The 23,843-nt window shown below is 43.3% G+C and overlaps 1 long non-coding RNA gene across 2 annotated transcripts in view; it reads left to right on the forward strand.

The window, feature by feature from the left end:
- The window catches only part of LOC140703293 (uncharacterized), a 55,747-nt gene that overhangs the window by 24,646 nt on the left and 7,258 nt on the right, over positions 1-23,843 (forward strand). The gene's annotated exons all lie outside the window — the stretch shown is intronic.

Consider the following 23,843-nt stretch of genomic DNA (forward strand, 5'->3'; position numbering starts at 1 on the left):
AGTCCCGTTCTCTGGTCCTTTATGGTTACCTTGAATCCTAATTCTGTTTTCTAAAATATTAGTAAGTCTTCCCCATTTGGTGTCACCTATAGACCTCATGAGGATCCCTCCTACTTTTTTATCCAAGATATTTAAAATGGCATTGGACAACATTGGGCCCAGGGAAAAACTGTATAGTTCTTATCATCGAAAGTGCAAGCACTACTGTTCCCACAGAGGAGTCAGCTAGCACTCACATGGAGATGCATTCGTAGGCCATTGGCCCAGGATTCTAACTCACCTGTTCCCACCATTTCCACTCCTCCACAAAGTAGTAGTAATACGTACACACAACAGTTTAAAAATGTGTTATTTCTTAAAAAATAGGCCATATTATGTTTTTTAAAAGGTACTATTTCCATTCTCTTTCTCTTTTCATCTCAGAATAAACAATTGAGAGGAGCTCAGCCTCTAAGCTCAGGAAAGAATGAGCTGTTTCTAATAGAAGCAGCCACGAGGAGGGGCCTTGTTTCCAACCTCCGAGCTCAGAGCTCCCTCTAGCGCGGAGGGTCTCTTGGGACTGCCCCGCTTCCATGCCTGCCCGCCTGCCTGACCAGTCGGTCGGTCGGTGGAGGGCAGTGCCTGTGGGGGGGGGGAAGCTCCCCTTTGTGCAGAGGCCCTCCTGGCCGCCCCCAAAGCCTGGTTTCGGGGGTGGGGGAAGGAGGTGTCCTGGCCCTGAGCCAGAGGGTAGGAGGGGGTGGGTATCCAGAGCACACCCCTTGGCCCTTGGGCCGAGCGACAATGATTAACCACACCACTTCCTCTCTAACGCGGAGGGTCTCTTGGGACTGCCCTGCTTCCATGCCTGCCCGCCTGCCTGAACAGTCGGTGGAGGGCAGTGCCTGTGAGGGGGGGGAGCTCCCGTTTGTGCGGAGGCCCTCCTGGCTGCCCCCAAAGCCTGGTTGGGGGGTGGGGGAAGGAGGTGTCCTGGCCCTGAGCCAGAGGGTAGGAGGGGGTGGGTATCCAGAGCACACCCCTTGGCCCTTGGACCGAGCGACAGACAATGAATAACCACACCACATCCTCTCTAGCAGGGAGGGTCTCTTGGGCCCTTGGGTAGAGCGACATCCCTGCCAGATTGCTTGTGTACCAGACAGTATGTGATTTTTTTTTAATTTTCAGGTTTTTTAAAATTATCTCTTTTTTTTAACTTTTTTTTTTTTTATTATATAAATCCATCCATATTGGTTTAACATCGAGTCACCAGGGTACGGTTTATAATCATTTGTAAAACAACTACTACACACATTATACTCCTAATCTATACAACATCCTTCTAACCATAGATAGAATAAGTCCCATGTTTGGTAATATTTTGTATCTTCTTTTCCTTTGATTTTCAGTGTTAGTCTGTCCATTTCGGCGCAGTCCAATATCTTTTTAATTATTTCTTGATCCGTAGGTGTTCCTTAATTTTTCCAGTACTGTGCACAAATAATCCTCGCTGCTGTTAGAATATGCAGTATTAAATATACATTTTGTCTATCAACACTTTCTGGTATTATACCTAACAGAAAGAGCTCTGGCCTAAAATCTACATGTTTTTTGATTATTTTAACAAGCCATGTATGTATTTTGTACCAAAAACTTTTTGCTTTATCACAAGTCCACCCGAGGTGATAATAGGTTCCAGTTTTTTTATGACATTGCCAACATTTACTTGACCTGTTAGAGTACATCTTAGCTAATCTATCAGAAGGTAAATGCCATCTATAAAACATTTTATATAGATTCTCTTTATAAGATGTTGCCATTGTCATCTTATAGTTTCTAGACCACAGCCCTTGCCATTTTTCTAAGTCAATATTGTACCCAAAATTGTTTGCCCATTGAATCATCGTTTCTTTGACCTGTTCATCCTCCATTTTCCAATTTAAAAGGTATTTATATACTTTCCTAATTAATTTGTCATCTGATGTTAACATTATTTGGTCAAAAGTTGTCTGTTCTTTATAAAAATTGTACATTTTTAGGTCCCGTTCATATCTTGATTGTATTTGCATTATAGACCACCACGATGCATCTACCCCCTGGTCTATAAGGTCTTGTTTTGGCTTTAATCGCCTATCTTTGTCTAAAATATCTGTATAAGTCAAAAATTTTCTAACATTCAAAAGGTTGGGATGAACAAATGCTTCTATGGGTGAAACCCATCCTGGTATTTTCGTGTACATTTTCATTTTTATTTTTTCCCATATTATATACAAGGAGTTTCTAATATAATGGTTTTGAAAATACCTATGAGATTTGGCTTTCTGATACCATAAAAAGGCATGCCAACCCAACTGTAGATCATGTCCTTCTAAATACAGAAGTCTCTTGTTTTTCAGGCTAATCCATTCTTTCAGCCAAGTTAGAGCAGATGATTGGTAATATAAGGTCCAGTCCGGTAAACCAAATCCTCCGTTTTCCTTGGATTCTTTGAGCATTTTTAGTTTGATTCTGGCTTTCTTCCCTTGCCAAATATATTGTAGTATCACTTTGTTTAGATCGTCAAAGTATTTCTTCTCTATTTTCACTGGCACTGTTTGGAACAAGAAAAGTAGCTTTGGCAAAATGTTCATTTGATTTGGCAAAATGTTCAATTCTTCCTAATAGTGATAGTTGTAAGTTTTTCCATTTTTCTAGATCTATTTTTATTTTGTTAAATAGTTTCATATAATTATCTTCTTTTATAGTTACACATCTAGCAGTTAAATATATTCCTAGGTACTTAACTTTTTTAACTATTTGTAAATCTGACATCTTTGAGAGTTGATTTTTTTTGCTTGGCTGTTAAGTTTTTCACTATAACTTTAGTTTTTTCTTTATTTATCTTCAATCCTGCTACTTTCCCAAATTCATCGATTTTGTCCAGTAGTCTCAATGTTGTTTCCAATGGGTCTTCCAATATAAACACCAAGTCGTCTGCAAATGCTTGTGGTTTGTAGCTCTCATCCTTTATTTTGGTACCTTTAATCTCTGAGTCGTTCCTCACATTCCTATTTAATACCTCCAGAGTTAATATAAATAGCAATGGAGAGAGCGGACATCCTTGTCTTATGCCTTTTTTTATATTAATATTATCCGTCAGTTCACCATTTACAATTACTTTAGCTATTTGTTCATTGTAGATTGTCTCAATTACATTTGTAAAGTTTTTGCCAAAATCCATAGCTTTTATTTGCTGTATCATAAATTGCCAGTTCACATTATCAAAGGCTTTTTGGGCATCCAAGAAGATTAATGCCATTTGCTTCTCTGAATGTACCTCATAATATTCTAGTATGTCCAAAATTATCCTTAGGTTATACCTTAGTTGTCTTTTTGGCAAAAATCCGTTTTGGTCTGAGTGGATGAACTCCATTAAAAACTTTTTCAATCTTTCCGCTATAATTACTGCAAAGATTTTATAGTCCACATTCAACAGTGATATTGGTCTAAAAATTTTTATATGTGTGGAGTCCATATCTTCTTTTGGTATTAACGTGACATATGCCTCTAGCCATGTCTTGGGTATTTTAGCTTCTAGTAGGACTTCATTGCAGACCTCTTTTATTGGTAAGCTTATTATATCTTGGAAGGATTTATAAAATTCCGCTGGTAATCCGTCTGGTCCTGGAGTCTTATCATTTTTTTGTTTTTTAATTGCTTCCGATACTTCCATCATTGTTATTTTCTCATTTAAGAGATTTTTAATGTTTTCTGGTACTTTAGGGAGATTTGCTTTTTTAATATATTGTATTATCTTTTCAAGAGAAACTTCTTGAGTGTCATAGAGATTAGCATAATATTCTTTAGTTATTTTTTTAATTTGCTCTTTTTTATATTGGAGGTCTCCGTTTTGATCTTGTAGCTTCGTTATCAGTCTTTTTTGTTTTTCTTTTTTCAATCTATAGGATAGCCATCTTCCAGGTTTGTTGGCATTCTCGAAGAAATTTTGTTTAGCTCTTTTGACTTGTTGAGCTAATTCTTCTGATTCTATTAAGTTTAATTTATGTTTCACTATCTCCATCTGGTTTTTAAGAGTTTTCTTCTGCGGTTCTTTTTGTAGCTCTAGCTCCAGTTTTTTGAGTTCTTCTTTCAGTTTTGTAAGTTGTTGATTTTTCCTTTTATTCCTCTTGGCTATATATGATATGGCCAATCCTCTGAAGTATGCTTTAGCTGTGTCCCAGATTGTCTGCAGGGATGTTTCTTCTTTTTTATTCTCTTTGAAGAAGAGTTCCATTTCTTTTTTAGTTCTTTCCGCAAATTCTTTATCTTTCAAAATTTCCTGATTTAAAGTCCATCTTGTCTTTTCTTTTCTCTCTCCTTTCCACATTTTCATTGGATTATGGTCTGCCCAAATATTGTTTTCTATTTCTACTTCCTGTATTTCAGTTTTTAATTCTGAGGATAGCCAGATCATATCTATTCTCGACCAGGATTTATGTCTATTTGAATAGAAGGTAAATTGAGAGCTTTTAGTATTTGTTTCTCTCCATATATCTTGTAGTCCTAGTTCTTCTGCCATCTGAAAGAAAACATTTGGCAGTCTTCTCCTTCCATTTTTCCCTTTTTTGCCATTTTTATAATCTAATCTCTCATCTACAATTGCATTAAAGTCACCTAATATGCAGATGTTTTGGTATTCTTTTTCCAATATTGTTTTGTATAGCTTACAATAAAATTTTTCTTGTTTCCTATTAGGTGCATATATTGCTATCATCAAGATCTTTTTTTGATTTATTGTTATTTCTACCATTAAGATTCTCCCTTCTTCATCGGAATATATATGTTTAGAGTTTAACTTTTCTTTCACATACAAAGCTACTCCTCTTTTCTTTTGTTGTGCAGCTGAGTAGTAGAGCTTCCCAATCTTCGGGTAGATCAGATATTTGTAATGCTGTTGTTTGATGTGTGTTTCTTGAAGACAAATTATATCTGCTTTGGTTTTTTTTAGTTTTGAAAAAACATGATTTCTTTTTCTTGGTGCGTTCAAACCGTTAATGTTCACTGAGAAGATCCCAATTTCATTCTCCATCTTGTTTACTTGTATTTAGGTTTTACTGCCCTAGTGTTCCTTTTTTCTCTTTGTGTTTTGTTCAAATCTTGTTCAGTATCCTTTTTCTGACTCTCTTCTTCACTTAGCTCACTCTCCTCTTCTGGTGTTTTCTCTCTTTTCTTTCTACTTTTTCCTTCATTTATATCTTGTCCCTGTGCTTCTTCTTCAAAGAAGGTTATATGTCTTTCAAGGAATTCTCTTGCTTTTTGGATAGAGTCAAGTCTGTGTCTTCTTGAGTTCCAATTGACCAGGATCCCTTCAGGTACCAGCCATCTGAAATTCACTCCTTTCCTAATCAATTTAGTGGTCAAAAATTGATATTGTTTCCTCCCCTCTCTTATTCTCCAAGGTATCTGTTTCAATACCACAATTTCCTTTTGTTGGTACTGTATTGGTTCTTCACTGGCCCTTCGCAGTATTTCATCTCTTGTCGATCTTTTCACAAATTTTACATGTACTTCACGTGGTATTCTATTCTTTCTCGCATAGCTTGAATTTAATCTATATGTTTGGTCTATCTCACTTTCCAACTCTTCTTTTTCAGTTCCCAGTGTCTCTGCCAAAATGGTTGCCATCAGTTCTGGTAAGTCCTCCTGTTTATTTTCTGGTATGTTTTGAAATCTAAGAATGTTTGAGGCTCTTTCCATCTCCATCACTGCAATTGAGTCTTGTAAATTTTTATTAGACTGAAAAAGTTCGTGGTTTTCTCTTTCAGTTCATCCAGTCTCTTCTCTGTTTCTTCTGCCTTATTTTCCAATTTTCCAATTCTTTCAATTCTTTGTTGGTTCTTTATAGTATTTTGCTGAATATCTTGGAGTTGCGTATTCATCATCCCGATCTGTTCATTGATTTTATCCATTTTCTCTTCCAATTTCTGTTGATTGAGCTTGGCTTCTTCATGGTTTCTTCTTGCTTCTTCTTGATTTTTCTTTGTCTCCTCTTTGTGTGATACAACTGTACCTTGAATCGCTTGGAGTGTTGCTTGTAGATCTTTCTGAAATTTTTCTTGAAATAACATTGTATCAATAGACCTTTGCTTTACTGGACTGGGAGGCCCAGATGATGGGGCAGAGGCTGTTTTTTTAACAGTTTTAGATAAATTTGGTAGACTCATTATGAATATTTTCCCCCAAATATCAGACCAACCCTCCAAAGTTCTATTGATCTACTACACTATCTATTCCACCCTTTAGGTATTCAAATATTGTCAATACAGTATATCATTATATCAGCAATACCTTATATTCAATGGTCATCAATAATACCTGATCATCACAGTTCTATATTCGAAGCAAACTATTAGCTTTACAATTTGATATAACAAAGTTTCAAGGATTATTCCCACTGTCCAGTTCTTGATGTATATATCCAAGTCTGACCAGATGATCTAGAGTTTTTAATTGTAAATCCAGCTCTGAAAGCCATCAGGTTTATTATTTGTAATCCAGGAGTTAATTGCCTGTAATCATCTGTAATTAATCCAAGCTGCAGGTCCAAAAGGGAAACAGGAAAAAAAACAGGCTTTAAAAGTTTTAGCTAAACCAAGGTCATCATAAGAGATAACTGTTGCTCTTCATCTGGGCTCACCGCCAGTTCCACTGTTTAGACACAACAAAGTTTCAGAGTTTGTGTCCACTCTTTAATGCCTGGAAAGATGATTCCCCGATCTCCATTTACAATATTAGGTCCAAAAAAGCACCCGTTATTTCCCCTCTATTGCTTTCGAAGAGTTTCTAACAAATACAGATTAACGTTCGATAGGATAGACTTGCCGTGTCTTCTTAGCCTCCCCTTCAGAGCAGCGAACCGCTCCTTTCTTTGGTCGCCGCTTCCTTTCACCAGCTAGGGGACGGCTTAGAATCTTTCTTTCTTTTAAGGAGTTATTTTAGTCAGGAATGTTGATAGAGTTAGTAAAGGGGAAGAAAAATAGTCTCACCCAGGTTGATAACACGATGTAAAATATCCAAAACTTAGTGCTGTTTTTCTTCGGCAGCCGATGACTTGGACAAACCGCTAGCAAGCAAGCGGTTTGTTTTCCTCCTGCTGGTTTGGGGAGTTTCCTGGATCAAACGAAGACAATTGCCATTATCTTTGTGATCTACAGGTATCTCCCCCTCGCTCTGTCACCTCTCCGGGGTGACTTAAGCCCCTTGGGGCTCCCTAGCAGGCTGAAAAGCAGTCTCGGGGAGCAGAGCTCTGTCTCCCTGGACTGTATCATCACGACGTCAAGCCGGAAGTTCCCTAAATTTTTCTTGAATGCCTCCAGTGTTAAAGCACTCACCACCTCTTGAGCTCATTGGTTCCATTGTCCTATGGCTCTAACCGCTGAGAGGTTTTTCCCGATATTCAGCCTAAATCTGGCTTTCTGTAGCTGGAGCCCATAAAGGAACAATATGGTATTCCTGGGAAAATTGATTTCCCTCCCAGATACTGCAGAATTGTACCTATAGTTAGAAGGAACAGGAAACCTGAGGGTATGGCAGATGATGTCGTAGCCCCTGCTACTAAGAAAGTCCTGGGGTATTGACTTTGCAAGCCCAAGATCCACGTCATCACTAGTCTTACGTCCCCTTGCCTCAGCCTCTGGGTGGCTGTATGGAGTGAGCCCAACAGAAGAGCACAAGTGTCTGGCTGAAGACAAGAGATGGACATTTAGAGGAGCTGACTGTAGAATTACTTTAGTGGCAAAAATAGGCAGGGAAATAGTGGAAGGCCTTAGCTCAGGTTGGAAAGATCATCAGATAATTCCCCCCCCCCCCCGCTCTTGCTTTCCCTCAAAGCGGGCGGGTAGGGACACACTTTTCGCTCCTCTTGCTCCCAGTGGCCCAGTGGCCGCTTGCCGGCCCTCGCTGCAGAAACACCAATCCACTCCAAGCCACCCACATGTCTTTGTGAGACAGAGGCAGCGCAGGTGGCGCTCCATGAGCCCATCCAGGCACCTCTCCGGATAATAACAAGTGTGGCGCCTCCTGGACCAGCATAGCGTCTGCACAGGAGGCGGCCTGCCACTGCCGCGCGGAGGGACCACAGCAGGAACGAACGCCTACAGTGGCTGACCAGCAAAGGAAATGGAGGTGGAGGGCAGTCCATGTGAGAGGGTGGGGCCAGGGCTCGGGGATTGGGGGGGTGGCATTCCTGCTCTAGGCTGCTGAGGGCCAGCTTCTCGTAGCCAGAACAGAAACCTTGGCGCGTTATAACCAGGCATCGGGGTTTTGGAACCTGTGGACGACAGCCGCCAAAAGCCTGTGGGAACTCCCCCCAGCCAGACTTCTGGGGTGGGTCTTCAGTCAAGAAATCAAAAGGCCCAACAGGTGTTTTCACGTTCTTACACTGATGAATTCAGACAGTAGCAGCCATTTTCATCTTGGGGAAAAGATAGGGGAATTGATCGGTGGAACTAAGCTCTGTGGGATTTTCCACCTCACCAGAAGTGTCCGTGAGGAGGGGCCTCGTCTCCAACCGCCAGGCTCAGGGCTCCCCTCAATGGCCGAATCCAGAGAAGAGAAAATCAAGATTCACTGGTGATTGGAGAGGCAACCTGTAGCTGCCTGTTTTTCTGCTGCTGGAAAGGAACAACAAGGGATCCATCAGAGGGAAAGGTATGATACCATCCACTTTCCTGGTGGGTTCTTTGGGGAGCAAATGTTAAAAGGCTCTTGGGAACACAGATGTGCCCCTTTAGAGGGGCAGGGGATAGGATTTTGGGTTAGGCATAATATATGCCAAAAAGTTTTTGGTAGGTCTTAACGTCCTACTAAATGAAATGTTTCACTAATCTGAATGAGATTTTACTGAGAGGCTAGACCCTGGCCACCCGACAATGGATTACTCAGCATGGAGGTGGAGCCAGGGGCCTGGCAGTTTGCCAGACCCAAGAAGGGTTCAACGGCGCTGGGTCCAAGAGTCTTCCCATACCCTCCCCAAAACTGGAGGTGGAGCCAGGGGCCTGGCAGTGCCAGAGTCAAGATTGCCTCAGAGGCTCCTCCTGCAGTGGTCTTCCCCTCAGATCGAGACACCAGGGAGGCAGCCCGCGCTGTGGAGAAGGGCAGCTATTCCGACCCACACCGGATGTACTGGGTGCTGTTTAGAAGGGGGCTTAATAGTGGGGGTTGTCATGTGACCTCATCGTGGCTTTATGACAGCACAGAAGAGGGCGGGGGGGGCTAGCCCTGAGGGGATAAAGAGAGCGAGGGGAAAATGGAAATCAGTCATGACCTATAATTGCCTGCAGCAGGGATCCCCGAAGAACAGCAAACCCTCCAGCCAACCACCCTCATCAAGGAGAGATCAGGAGATACAAAATACATTTGAAAAATAAAATCTAAGAAATAAACAAGTGTTTGAAAAATATGTGTTGAAATTTTTAAAGAGGGCTTTTATTTCAAGAATACAACTGGATTGCTTGGGTCAACAGCTCTTCTTTGCTTGCTTGCCTGCCTGCCTGCCTGCCTTGGCTTCCTTTTTCTTTGTTGCTCAGATATTATGTACACACAACAGTTTAAAAATGTGTTATTTCTTAAAAAATAGGCCATATTATGTTTTTTAAAAGGTACTATTTCCATTCTCTTTCTCTTTTCATCTCAGAATGAACAATTGAGAGGAGCTCAGCCTCTAAGCTCAGGAAAGAATGAGCTGTTTCTAATAGAAGCAGCCACGAGGAGAGGCCTTGTTTCCAACCTCCGAGCTCAGCGCTCCCTCTAGCGCGGAGGGTCTCTTGGGACTGCCCTGCTTCCATGCCTGCCCGCCTGCCTGACCGGTCAGTCGGTCGGTTGGTGGAGGGCAGTGCCTGTGGGGGGGGAAGCTCCCCTTTGTGCGGAGCCCCTCCTGGCCGCCCCCCCAAAGCCTGGTTGGGGGGTGGGGGAAGGAGGTGTCCTGGCGCTGAGCCAGAGAGAGGGAGGGGGTGGGTATCCAGAGTGGGTACGCCTACCTCAACGGAGGTGAGTTTAGGTGTGGGAGAAATAATACCTAGGTGTTCTGGGTATTTTAATCAGCTCTTGCCACATCCAAACTCAAATACATTATTAATCAAAGCTGGCAGCAGGGTAAGAATGGGGAAAGAATTCCTTTTTCGGGCTACAACGCTCTGAATCTGGGGAATTCTGGGAGTTGCAGTCCACAACAGTCGCTTCTCCAAGCACTGGCTTACTGGGAGCAAAAGTAGGAGAATTCTGGGAGTTGTAGTCCAACCCCCCTTTATTGCTGTATATTTACTGTCTGTCCGCCCGGGTTTCATCTTCCTGGAAATGTATTTATTTAAAATATTTTTACCTCACCTTTTCCTTTAAAAAGGACCCAAGGTGGCTTACATCATTAAAAGACAAAATTAAAGCTAACAACAGTGAGCATACAAATACTAAGATAGATCAAATAAATACCATTCTAAAAGAAGTAAAAACAACACCAAAACACATTGAAAGCAATAAGCTACAACAATCCATTTAAAAACTCCACTTAGGCAACCAATCATTGAGGGAAAGCTTGCCTGAAGAGAAATGTATTTGCCTGCTTGTGGAAGGACAGCAAAGATTCCTAGCCTCCTGTGGGAGGGAGTTCCAAAGGCTGGGATCAGCAGAGAAGACCATCTCCCATGTCCCCAGCAAATGCACCTGTGAAGGTGGTGCAACTGAGAGAAAGGCCTCTTCTGGTGATCTTAACACTTGAGCAGGCTCATAAAGGGAGATGCGGTCCTTGAGATAGCTTGGACCCAAGCCATTCAGGGCGTTATAGGTTAGAACCAGCACTTTAAATTGTGCCCAGAAATGGGCAGCCAGCCAATGGGGCTGTTGCAAATCTTCTTGGAAATAAGGGATGGGTGGGTGGGCAGTGGAGGCCACCAACGGTGTGCGCATTTGTTAAAATATGACTTGCATCGGTAGACCGTATTGGCAGATGAATCAATGGACCTTTTGAATCTGTGAGACAAACTAGCCTAGCCCTGCCTTCTCTAACCTGATTGCCTGGGTTGGGTTACAGTTCTCTTCGTCACCAGCCATTGGCCATGCAGGAAGGAGATGATGGGTTTTGTGACCCAAGATATGGAAGGTGGTCAACAGGTTGAGGAAAGTTGGACTAGTGAGACAGTACAGCAACCATCCAGGCAAAACAAAAGCAGGACATCAAAAATGACAACATCTGCTCCTTCTTAGAAACATCTCCTTATCTCATCTTAAGCCAGACGTGGCTGTCCACTGTAGCTGCTTCCACCAGCAACAAGAGACAGCTGGTATTCTTCTCTGTGGAACCTTTCCAATTACTGTACACTGGCTTTAATAAAGTGTAGAGCAGGGGTCTCAAACATGCAGCCCGGGGGCCATTTGCGGCCCCCCAGATGATAGTTTGTGGCCCTCGCCTTGCCTGCCCCCCCAAAGCGCCCACACATCCTCTGCTGTCAAGAGTTTAAAAAAAGCCTCGCTTCACTCGCCGGCTCTCTCCCAAGACAGCACCTCTTGCACCCTCCATCCAGAACTGCAGCTTGCCAGCCAGCCCACCTGTCTGTTGGCTAAGGAAACTCCTGGGCGGCTTCCTCGGGCTCTTGCTCTGCTTGGCGGAAAATCTGATGCGGCCCAGCCTCACCCAGACTCTGCCTGTAGTGGCCCCCAGGAAAATTGAGTTTAAAACCCCTGGTGTAGATTGAACCTTCCTGACCTCGTCTTCTGAAAGGCCTGTAGCTTCTCCATATTCCTGGGGTTTGTTTCCAACCACCGAGCTCAGCGCTCCGTCTAGCGCGGCGGGTCTCTTGGGACTGCCCCAGTTCCAGTGGAATGATATGAAAAAAGGAAAAGCTTCCCCCCCCCCCCCGGCCTGGTGATTACCCAAAAATTCATCTTCTTCCCTGCCCCACAGAGATTTTTAAAATTGAGATTATAAGCAGGGGCATATCGAATTGATGCTATCAGGAAAAACTGGTTTCTGGGACACAATGTAAATAAAGTGATTGTTATGTTATGCATTGGCTTATTTGACACTGTTTATTTGTGCTGATATGTCCGGGCTGGGGTCGGGATGACTGTGATGCCTGAACAGTCAGTCGGTCGCTGCTAAATTGATAGGCTTACTCTTGGGAGCATTGTTGGGTCCACGGGACCAGCCATGAGGGGAAAGAAAGGGAAACAGAGTCTGGTCTGAGGCAAACCGGAATTGTTGCACTGTGGTAAGCCCAGATGTTTCCATCATATCCGCCAAGCTCAGCGCTCCCTCTAGCGCGGAGGGTCTCTTGGGACTGCTGCGCCCCTTCCATGGTCTCCTCCCCTCTGCGTGTGTCTGCAGGCTCGCCCCTCGGGACCCCGGGCACGGGTTCTCCTCCTCTCTGTGGGCCAGCCTCCCTTCCTCCCCTGCCTCTCCCCCAAACCCACTGGTCCATTCCAAGGACTGCCTTGGCAAGCTAAAGTTGTTTACCCTCACAACGGTACAGGCTTTGGCATCCGTTTGCCCAACACAATGCACAGCTAGCACCGCATGGGTCCTGTAGGAGGAAGTCGTGGCCGCAAACAGGCTAGACACTGGCCACCCACCAATGGGAGCTCTCAGGACGCTGAGCTCACAATGGGAAGCAGCTTTCTGGCCAGGCAGCTTCCAGAATGCCCCCCCTGGGCAGGCCTGGGGGAGGGGGGTGATGGGTAACCCACAGCCAGCAATGGCCACCCTGGCCTTAGTCTGGATCCTACAGCTGAGCCCCAGTATCCAGGAGGCCACTCTGAAGGGCCCTTGTCTCCAACAGCCAAGCTCAGCGCTCCCTCAAGGGTCGAATCCAGAAAAGAGAAAATCAAGAAAAAAAGAAAATCACTGGTGATTGGAGAGGCACAGCCTGAGACTTGCCAGAGAAGTGAGCTGAAACGATGGATTGAGGCCTTTAATGCGCCATTTTAAAAAAATGGAAGCTGATCGCTTCCTAGCTTGGGGGAGTCTTAGAAGCCCCCCCTCCGGAAGGACAGGGCCATCCTCAGGTTGTCTTTAAATGGCAAAGTTCTTCCTGAAAACCTCTAGGATGGGATTTGCCATGGGGCGGGGTGTACCACTTCTGGTCCAGTGGAGGGCAAAACCATGCCCGAAATTATTAAATGTTGCCCACTGAGAAGGGTATGCCACCATGCGTCCACAGACCAGAAAACTCCTCTGTTTCTGGCAAAGCTTAATTCCTTGTTAAGTCACTCTTCCCAGAACCCCCCCCCACTCCCCAGTCAGCATGCTTGCTTCCCAGGCTTATGCCCTGGAACTGCTGTTACATGCGCTAGGTGCGCATGGCCGTCTTGGCAGATACAATCCTTAATGCTTTCACGCGTGCCTGAAATTATGGGCAATATCTCTAAAGGGAGAACAAGGCAAGAGACGGGACAGGAAAAGCCCTTCTGCAGGCTGGACCCCACTGGGCCATTCTGAATTGCCCAGGAACACATTCCTCAGGGACAACACAGCAGCTTCAGCCGTGTGCCCGTGGGTCCAAGATCGACTCCCCCCTCCCCCAAGAAGGCCAGATCAGATATGCTGCAGGAAGAGGCAAAATGGTGGGTGCTGGGCCACGGGGTGGACAACTCAATGCAGTCGCTTAGGTACGTGAGAACCTAGGTGTACATATACAGTAAGTCAAGACAACATATAGGAAAGCTGTATTTAAAGACAATTAAAAATGTATTTCTGAAATTGGCCTTGTTTTCCACATTCAGTGTGAAACATATTTGAGATCTGGGCCAAGGCTGGGGTCTTATAACCTACAGAAAGGTTATAATGTTGCTGCTGATACATGGGAATGCCCCACAGCTGTGTAGCAAAGAATTCTAAAGCATCTCAGCAAATGTCAGATCCCAGGATTCCATAGGAGCCACTGCAGTTGGAGATGACATTAAAATTCATAAGCTCGTATGTGAAGTGCAGATGCACCTTCCATCTCAGACATTCAGTTTTATCAGCTGAATGGATTAGTTCGCTGGTAGGCGTGGCTGGTATCAGATTACACAAGGCAATGCATCCTGGGACAGAAGAAACAATGGTCCTTCCTTTCTAAAAACATCAACGCCATCACCCAAAGCTTTGAATCCAAAATTAGGATTTTTCCATCTCTCCTCTTATCTTCCTGTTTTCTGTACCACAGTTCTGAAGATATAAGTGTCCAGTTTTGAAGTTCTTCACAACTGTTCCAGTTAAGTTTTCAAGTGCCTGGATTTCACTTCAGTTTCTTGAGCAAGCAAAGAATACTAAGCTTTTCCACCTTTATTTTTTTCCCCTCTCCATTGGCTGTAGTTCTTGGTGTCTCTTCTTCCTCCACCACCACCCCACTGGATGGCCAGGAATCCAATTTATAGCTGGCTGCTCTTTCTAATTAAACTGCTGAGTCTCAACCTAGATCTTGGATGCCTTTTTGGTTACATAAGGGCATTAATGACCCATGTAGCTTCCATGGGCCAAGGAAAGAAAGTTGTTTAAAAGGAACATTGACATCTATTTGTGCAATTGCTTTCAAGTTCATTACGTGGGAGACCTGAAAACAGCAATACTAGTGTGAATTCCTGAGAAAATTTAACCTTTGTTACTCCTGATGTATTGGAGTTCAAGTCCCAGGAGCCGCAAGCAGCATGGGAGTTCAAAACAGTCAGAGGGTCAAAGGGGTGAACAACTTTATAGTATATGGCACACATAATAAAGGGAATGTAGCAATTACTTTTTACTGCCTGAGATAAAAGTCTCCCTAACCATTCAGCTGGACTGGCCCTTGAATATTAATTCAGCCTTGACTGTGAGATGCTCTCCTCCATTCCACAACAGGTGAGTGGATTGTTTTATGGGAATGCAGAACAGCCCAGGTAGCACAGGCAGTTTTGTCCTCCAACAGCAGGTGGTGTTGGCATTACCACTGCTGCTTCCCAACTCAGCGTTGGTCACTTGAGGTGGTTGGCACACTCTGTCTCACAACAGGACGGTCTCCTCGACAACCACTGCCAGTGAAGATAAACCAATAGGAACAGAGCTAACCATTCCTCATTGCCTAGTGAATGGGTTATATCTAGACTGGACAATGTGTGATCCCATAGATCATCTATCTGGTGCATCCTTCCAGCTATTTTTAATGCACACCCCAGGCCCAGGGAAGACCCAGATGCTTTCCTAAGATAAACTGTATTTTAAGAAAGGAACAATTATGTAAAAATCCATGCTCCTAGGAGTGGCCATTTTTGCATCAATAGTGTATTGCGGTTCCACAGTACAGTACTAAAATAATCAATAATATACTAGGGTTCCCAACACTAAGCAGAAATGTGAAGTAGAAGAAATAACCCCACCCCAACTCAAAACCATACATACACACTTGACCACTTTTGATTTTCTTTCAGTCTTTCAGGGCTTTGGTGGCCCTTGGGAAGAAAGGGGTGAGGGCAAACATCGAGCCCCCTGTCTGATCAAAGGTGGCTACTTGTGGCGGCTGAAATGGGACAAATGAGTGGTCAGTTGACGTTTCTAGGGTTGTGACAGAGAAAGAACAGAACTGATAGGTATCTGAAGTTGCCTATGAAAAATCATAGATTTAACTTATATGCAGAATACATCATGCAAAAGGCAAGACTGGATGAATCCCAAGACAGAATTAAAATTGGCAGAAGAAATATCAACAGACTCAGATATGCAGATGATACTACTCTGATGGCAGAAACTGAGACAGACTCCCCCTTGCATGCATGCACGGATGCACCCTCCTATGCACGCAGAGCACTCCTGCACGCATACGCCCCAACACACATACTAGACCAGTCCATACTGTCAAAAAGTTTGGGGACCACTGATAAAGGTCAATAAGAGATTACCAGCTTAAGAAAAAACATACTTAAGAGTTGGAAGACTCCTTTTTGAAAAACATGCTGCAAACATGGACTGAACAGTTAGTTGATTTCACCTTTAAACACCCTAGAAGCTTCTAGCAAATTCTAAAATAATTTTTACTACATATTAAAAAGGAAAGTTGTATATAGATTAGCAGCTCGCATTGGAGAAAATGTATTTTTCAAAGACAAAGATGTTCAAAGGTGAGAAGATATCAAATAATGTGCTTTAGCTAGATTGTTGGATGAAAATGTGGGACAGAATAGCAGCAAATGCTTGGAACTAACAAGTTAGAAATTATCAAGAAGCTTTTAGCATTATGGGAAGCAGGTATGTCAAGAGAAGCATATGGAATAAATTTAAAATCAATTATCTGGGATAATAAAATTTTTATAAATTGATCTGGAGATTGCATAATCTTTAATTTTACAAGCATCAAATGCTATCAAAATACTACAATGTTGGAGATGTGAACAGGGTATACTTTTATCCATACACAGTGGGAGTGTAATGTACGTGCCATTAGTTATGGCAACCCTAAAAAGACTTTTGAGGTATGCATAACATTGAAATTTTATTTATTTATTGCACTTGTATCCCGCCCATCTACACTGGGCGGCTGAAAGAGTGGTTTACTTCTACCAATGTGTTCCCACAGCTGAACAGGGACTTGAATCCGTATCTCGAGCCCCATTCCACCCCTCTACAACAAAAATTCATTTTATGGCATTCCCAGTTACTGTGTTCAGATGTGAAAACTGGAAAACAAGGAAAGCAAATGGGGAGGGAATTATTCCTCCCATGTCCTGGGAGAAAACCTGGCCAGATTCCCACAGGGAGAAGTAACCTGGTTCTATAGCAAATCAAACCTAAAGATCCTATAAGCCTTACAAAATCCCACAGCAACTGTCTCTGGACCAGAAAATTTGTGAAATCCTAACCCCCCCCCCCGCCCAAAATCCTTACACTCCAAGCAGCCTCACCCCCTTCAAATGGAACTATTGTGATGATACAGGTCCTTTCCTTCCCAGATTAAATTAAACTGTAAAAGCCTCCTCTCTGCTCACCCCCCCCAGCCTATCTTAGTTCTCAATGGGGATAAAAACCCCATGCGTTAGCTCCTATTTCTGGCAGAACTCGGACCTAAAGACAAGATTACATTGCTGGAAATAAAACAGTATCTCCCAGCCATCAAGAAATAACTTCAGTCTGTCCCACTAAAGCTTTATGAGGCAGGTAACTGGCGTCTCGCAACACCTAACTCAGAGCCTTCTTAAGGGCTCCACTGCACAACACAAAATGGTGAGGCTTCTACTCAGGCGTCTTCTATGTATTCTCCCCCTCGCCCCACCCTTCGGGTGTTGAATAACGGCAGCCAATGGGAGCGCGAAAAAAGAGCGGGCCTGATAAAGGAGGGGGAGGGGAGGAAGGGAAAAAGGCAGGTGTCTCTCTGTGGGCAGGCCCCAGCGAGCCTGGTCGAGCTGTGTGGAATGTTTGCCTCAGACTACAATTCCCACAATTCCTGAGGCACCATGGCTGCTCCTCTGTGGTTATGGTGGCTGAGGGGAGTCTGGGAACTGTAGTCCAAGGATGTTATCTCCAGCGCTCTCTTTAAAACCATAACACAGGGTGGTTCAATTTTTAAAATAAAACTGAGGGAAGTGTTAAAAAATGTTGACTGCAGCATGTAAACTAATATATACAGTACATGACTGTGTCCAGAACTAATTTCTACAGATTTTATTTTTAAAAGATGCCATTCTCTCCCTTCCACTACATGGAAGTAAGGAAATGCTGGGAAATGGCTTGCATGGACTACAATACTCACAATCCCCTGGACTACAATACTCACAATCCCCTGTAATTATAAAGCACACAGGACTGGGTGTGATTGTTTGGAGGTGCTGGAGATGTGTGTATAAAACAGCTTTTCCCAAACTCACATCCTGTGGTGGCAAATGAATTCATCTTGGGAATACCACGAAACCCTTCACGTTTTCTGCTCCCACTGAACCCTGCTCCTTTTAAAACCATATTTATAGCTTTAGAGGTTTTTCATTTATTTATTTGTTTATTCATAAGTTCCAAACTGAACACTGAAATTTTGAAGGCATTCTTTTTTTCTGGCTAGCCTTGGTATCTAATGTGTCTTGCAAAGAGTATGGAGAGTCGGAGAGGCTGGGATTAAATGATATTTTTATTGGCGTTGTTGTGGCTGGATCTTGGCCACTGGGTGAGATCAGATCAGAGGAAACACACATGCCCAAAATCGCAGTAGAAAAGGTTGATGGAACAGGAGCGATCTCCCTCAAGGGGACCTTTCTGTCAGTCCGGGGAATCTCTCCAGGTCACTCCCCAAAAAGCAGGAGCCATAAAGTGGGACCAAAAAGGCCCAGCTGGGTCACGGATTGGGGCCCAGTGAAGCACCATTTCCCCCCCCCCATTACATTGTGTGATCACAGATGACACTGAACTGTTCCACAAGCAAGACAAAAGGCTATCATTTTCCCTGTGTGACCACACTCTGCAGTTGATTTCAAACAGGGTCGCTGCATTATGTGGTAGGTCACCCCAGGAGTAAGTGACCTCGAAAAAGCGGCATCCTGCTCAGCTCAGCTCAGACCTGTGGCTTTCTTGACAGAGAAACCTGTTGCCTTCAGCTTTTCCTAGCCTTCTTAGGGCACTGTGAAGAGAAATCAGTTAGTAAGAAATAGTTTGGAAATTTCACTGCACATAATCTGACAGGATTTACATCTTTGTTTCTGTCAGTTTAGAGAGAGGAGAGGATGCCTCAGCTACCATAACCTTGGAAAATGGTGCTCCCAAAGCTGAAAGTAGACTAGAATGCAAATTTCAGTGGGTAGGACTGCCGTTTGAAGATGTCATTTTAAATGCCATTTAGGTTTTAATAACAGTCATAAGCATTTGAACCACACTTTCATATGTTCAAAACACATCACGTGGCATTCTGTTTACATCCAAACGGTTCTCCAGTGACTTAAGGTGCTTCAAGCAATGGCTCCGTTCTTCTATACTTTATCCTCAAAACATCCCTTTGAGGTAGATTGGAGATAAAGAGACAAGCCCAAGGTCACCCAGTGAGTTTCATGCTTCAGTGAGGACGAATGGCCTTATTCCTTCCAACTTTATTATTCTGTGATTCTATAACTAGGAACTGCTCTCCCATGTCCCAAAACCCTGACCACTTAAATGTGTGTTATTAATCATCACGTGCGGGAACTGCAGCTTGGCTTAAGTCCACATAAGGAATGGGAAGTGCTGAGAATTCATCCAGAGCACTTCTTGATTTCTCTTACTCGGTATGCTGTGTGAACTCTGTAAAGATTTACTGATTTACTGTAATGGTGTGTGTGGCGTTACCCCTTGTGGCCCCTGCTTATTTTGCCCTTAAACATAAGTTCACCCTCAGGATGCGTTTCCACTTTACAAACTGCTACCCAGTATTATTCCCTTAATATCAATTACAGTGGGGTCTCTACTTAAGAACGTCCCTACTTAAGAACAATTCCACTTAAGAACAGCTCCATTTGCTAAATTTTGCTTCTACTTGAGAACAGAAATCCAGATAAGAACAGGAAAAAAAAAACTTTCCTGCTCTTTTTTTAACCTTAGGTCATCTTAGGTTAAAAAAAGTTCTCCCCCTAGTTGTAGAGTACGTATTAACCAGCTTTGCATTAGTTCCTATGGGAACTAATGCTTCAATGTATGAACGCACCTCTACATAACAAGAAAACAGCCAGAACGGATTAATTGGTTTTCAGTCCATTGCTTCAAAATTAGCTTCGTCAGAAGTGCTTTTAACACTGTTCCCTGACCTAAGGGGAAAAAAAGGAAAAAATCCCCCTCTAGTGGTAGAAGGCGGAATAGCAGCTTCCCATTAGTTTCTATGGACGGAAAAGAGCAGATACGGATTAAATGGTTTTCAATGCATTCCTATGGGAAATGCAGATTCTACATAAGAACTTTTCCACTTGAGAACCTCCTTCCAATACGGATTAAGTTCTTAAGTAGAGACCCCACTGTATGTATTTCAGACACATGTGCTGCCAAGTACAACAGGTTTATTTGAAGGGAGGGAGAGAAGAAGCTTGTAAATCACTGCGGGGCCTGGCAGACCCCAGAGCAATATGCGTGGACCAAAACTGCCATGAGGGAAAACCTTCAAGCCAGAGAGGGTGGACTCATTGCTACGGAAATGATAGCTGGTTCCAAAGACAGCTCTCCAGAGGTCGTTAAATCTTGTCCAAAGTATTTCTATCTCCCCACCCCCTTCCTTCCTTCAACCTCAAATGAGGTTGAAGAAGGTTGTACAGAACATGGCTCAAAATTTTCTGGAATATTCTGGGATGACATCAGAGGAGTGCTGAGGTTCCTGCAAAGATGATCTGAAGTAAACAGAGTTCCCTGAGGAAAACAATTTTGGAACTTTTCTGAGCAAAACCGCTTCCTTCTGGTTACTTCAGCCCATGAAGATTTAGCAGGACCTGGAAGTTGATGTGGGCAAGCTTTTTTCCTCACAGCTACCATGTTGAACCAAAGAAGGTCACCCAAATCAGACCCAATCAAGAAAGCAGAGACACAGTTGTGGATGCTCAGGAAATCTAGTATTTATGGACTTTTTATAGATCACTATTTGATCTATCCTCTTAGCTTATTTCCATCTTGAATGATTAATTATTTTTTGATATTAATGTAATTTTAATCTGTTTATTTTGTTTGATGTACGCTTCCCAGAGTAGTCGAATGACTAGATCGGCAGGATATTAAGCAAACAAACAAACAAATAAATAAATAAATAAATTTTGCTAAGTCTTAGAACTGCCTCAGAAGCAGAAGGCATTATAAGCTGCGTCCCTTGTCTTTATCTGTGCCTTGAACCTTCTGCCCCTTTTTCTCCCTCCAAAGCAAGACATAAACCCTGACCTAATCCTTCCCCCCTTCAACAGTTGCCTCCATGCAAGAACTTTTCAATAGCTCCTGAAATACCACCACAAAACCTTGTTAGTTGGTAATGTATTGTTTTTGAGCTATGTCGGGCCTTCATGTGCACAAAGGGATCTGTAAATTGCCACAGGCTCTGAAAGAGCTTTTTTGGAAAATTAGTCATATTTCATAGGATCGTCATAAAAATTTGAGATTTGAGGATTTACTGCGTATTTTCTTAAACCTAACTTTTCCTATGCGTTAATCCATTCCATTTTAGACTGCAACCACGCCTTCAGCTTTGCACATCCATCTACCTAGAATGCCTTCATAGGATTATAAAAATCACCTAAACTGAAAGCTGCTCAGATTTTGGCAGTGAACTTAATTTGGGGGGTGGGCTCCCATCCGGCTTTTATCCAAACTATTTTGGTGGTCAGTCAACATTTATGTAAATCCCATCAATCCAGTGAGTCTGCTCTAGTGTGGGGTTCCGGTTGGATCCACACAATGCAATAGTTCTTCCAATATATTTGCGAAGGCTTTCACGGCCGGGATCTAATGGCTGTTCTGGGTTTTTCGGGCTCTTTGGCCATGTTCTGAAGGTTGTTCTTCCTGACGTTTCGCCAGTCTCTGTGGCGAAACATCAGGAAGAACAACCTTCAGAACACGGCCAAAGAGCCCGAAAAACCCAGAACAACCAGTTCTTCCAATGCTTCTTTATAATTCCATGTTTCATTGTGTTATCTTTCAGTCTGATTACTCAGGGCGTCTCCGTAATTCTAAAGCAGCGTAAGAAAGGAACTGGGAATTCGGCCATTTTGGAAATACCAGAATCTCTATAGGCACTTCAAGGGTTGGCTATGTTCATCAAAGTAACCGGGGGGAGGGGAACCTTTGTACCTCAGAGTGGGAATCTCCCATATTCCCATGGATACTGCTTTAGGGTAATGTGTCAAGGACTACATACTGGTGATGAGCAGGGGAAAGCCAAGAAATAAATTCCGACACCCCCTTTTCACTGTTGTTCATGGATAGTTCAGCGGTTTAGGACTCAGGCTGCAGAGCCAGAGGTTGGCCGTTCAGTTCCCCACTGCAACCCTCTGACAGGGGCAGGACTCATGGGGTCTGCAGTTCTAAGGGGTGAAGATCGAACACTGGGACTCGTAAACCAGAGTCTATTCACCAGTGCAGAGCATAATCACCCTTCAGGTGGAGTGCTCTCCCATTTGTTTAACGTCGGCTTATTCATCATGGGCTAGCCGGAGGAAGTTCTGGACCCAAAGAGCAATGTGCTCCTTTCAGCATGCCTTTTGGCAAGGAATTCCAGAGCTATGGGGTGTTCAAACCACTCAATGTTATATTTAGCGATCTAATTATAGATGTGAACAAAATATAATATAATCACCCTAGAATCACGGGTTGGGGCTTCCATACCTATGTGCCAATTTGGCCTCTAGGGTCCTTCTCTCCTGTGAGTCACTTGCTTTGCCCAAAAGCAGTGTTTTTTTTCTCCCTGAATGACTTTGAGCAGCTGCTGCAACTGGATTATTTTCCCTCTAAAATGCAATGTAAACTACGTGTGGTTTTCTTCTCACTTCACCCTACACCCATCCGGGATGCATGCATCTATACATGTTTGTTGGGTGAATGACACACCGGCCTCTGTGGGGACCATTTAAGGGGAAGAGTGTCTGATGTAATGTATTCACGAAGGCTTTCACGGCCGGGATCTAATGGTTGTTGTGTGTTTTTTGGGCTCTTTGGCCGTGTTCTGAAGGTTGTTCTTCCTAACATTTCGCTAGTCTCTGTGGCCGACATCTTCAGAGGACAGCACTGAAGGAAGAACAACCTTCAGAACACGGCCAAAGAGCCCAAAAAACCCACAACCACCACTGTCAGGTGTAAACTGATGTATCTCTCCCAACTCTCTCTTCTCCTCCTGCACCTGCTTTGTAATTCTTAGACATGTCCTGAGAAACAGCCCTTTCCATTATCCATTATTTCATTATCCATTGTTTCATTACCCATTATTTGTATGAGTCACATGTATGGCCTAGCATAATTGTCTTCATGGAAAATTGCATTTCCTGTACCCAGTGGAACAATTGGATCGTCTCTCCTTGGGGTCAAACAAGATGATACAGTTAGCATGTCATTAGAAGCGGACGAGGGGGTCATAAGACATTTCCATCTCCTGTGGGGTAGCTCGGAATTCGATTCTGCAGAGATTCAGCTCATCTAGCATCAATTCAGCTGGTCCCAATCATCTGAGCTAGTTAGGATTGTGCTCACAATTACTTCTTTTGTGAGAAAAATTCCTGTCTAGTTGGGGTATAAGTTCTTGTTTGTCTCGCCCTCACAGGCGAGGAGGAAAAACGGTGGATTGTTTCCTCCTCCATTTGATCGTAGGTGAGGTATTTTCTGCTGCTCCCCACTAAGAACTTTGTAGAAGTGCTGTGAGTTGTGTGACCTACACAGCCCTGCAATAGCTGCTTTATTTCATGGATTTTTAAAAATCAGGAGCCTTGAATTGGGTAGTTACATCTTTTAAAACGTTCAGGTGGCAGCAGTTTTGCATCAACCACAGAATGGTTGGTGTGGGCGTGGAATCTGTGCAGTAGAAACGGAGTTTGCGGGCCCTGAAATTTTCCAGTTCATGTTTTCACATTGCTGAGAAAGGTTATTATGAGAGTTATTGTGCATGTTGGCACTTCAACGCTTTCTAGCAAAATTACAATAAAATGTAGAAGTTATTCCGCCAGGAACAGAGGGTGTAAACTCTTTGTAATGCAGCACTTGACATAGCCCATGTCTTACCTATGGAGGAAAACACAGGTGTACTCTGCATGATAAACTTGCATTTTGTGCAGAACCATGGGTTTGGAAATGTTATTTATTTATTTAAAATATTGATATGCTGCCTGTCTCCTAAAAGAGCCGAGGTGATTTACAGTATTAAGAGAAATTAAGTAAAAAGCTAAATAACAAATTATTACAATATTTTAAAAAGCATTAAACAGCTATTATA

This window comes from Pogona vitticeps, chromosome 1 (assembly GCF_051106095.1).
Source record: "Pogona vitticeps strain Pit_001003342236 chromosome 1, PviZW2.1, whole genome shotgun sequence".
NCBI lineage: Eukaryota > Metazoa > Chordata > Lepidosauria > Squamata > Agamidae > Pogona > Pogona vitticeps.